Raw genomic sequence first — 1,115 nt, 5'->3', positions numbered from 1 at the left:
CATGTGCCACCATGCCTGGCTAATTTTTGTATTTTTAGTAGAGACAGGGTTTCACCACGTTGGCCTGGCTGGTCTTGAACTCCTGACCACAAGTGATTTATCTGTCTCGGCCTCCCAAAGTGTTGGGATTACAGGCATGAGCCACCATGCCTGGCCCACCTTTTGCTACTCTGATGTAGTCATGGGAGGCAGTCATCATGTGACTATGAGGTGAAAATCACTGACATTCTGGGGATGGCAGAGTGGAAGGATAGAAAAACATAGGTTCTCGATAGAAGTGACTTGCCAAAGTGACCTTGGAACCACCTGTGTTAGAAAAATCAGGCATCTTTGTGTTGATTTTTCATCAGTATTTCATCACTTGTTGGAGCTCATCCTAACTGAAATAGCACCCATGGAATTTGGCAGTTGCTCCAGTTATCAATGGCTTTTGAAGAATAGCATTTGTCAAGTTGTGGAGGGGCAAGCCTGATAATAATAGATTAAGAAGTAATCTTGGCCAGGCATGGTGGCTCATGCCTGTAATCACCACTTTGGGAGGCCAAGGCGGGTGGATGACCTGAGGTCAGGAGTTTGAGACCAGCCTGACCAACATGGAGAAACCCCATCTCTATTAAAAAAGACAAAATTATCCGGGTTTGGTGGCACACGCCTGTAATCCCAGCTACTTGGGAGGCTGAGGCAGGAGAATCATTTGAACCAGGGAGGCGGAGGTTGGGGTGAGCCGAGGTTGTGCCATTGCACTCCAGCCTGGGCAACAAGAGCGAAACTCCATCTCAAAAGAAAAAAAAAAGAAGTATCTTAATTGTGCATGGTGGTGCAAGCCTATAGTCCCAGCTACTCAGGCAGAAGGAGCACTTGAACCGAGGAGTTCCAGATCAGCCTGGGCAGCATAGGGAGACCCTCTTTCAAAAAAACAAAACAAAACAAAACAAAAAATAAGTAACTGGAAAAATTCCATTTCTGACAATTTGGGGGACCAAATAAGAAAGACCAAATAATCATAGAGAAATTACGGATAAAATATAACCAACGTTCTTTTACGTGTGTAGCTGAGCTCTCAGAAAGGGAAGAAGGGAGTGCCGGGACAGAGGCAGCAGTGCGGCCCAGCCACC

Source organism: Cebus imitator, unplaced genomic scaffold (genome assembly GCF_001604975.1).
Source record: "Cebus imitator isolate Cc_AM_T3 unplaced genomic scaffold, Cebus_imitator-1.0 Scaffold85, whole genome shotgun sequence".
NCBI lineage: Eukaryota > Metazoa > Chordata > Mammalia > Primates > Cebidae > Cebus > Cebus imitator.
Note: the sequence above shows the minus strand (reverse complement) of the source record.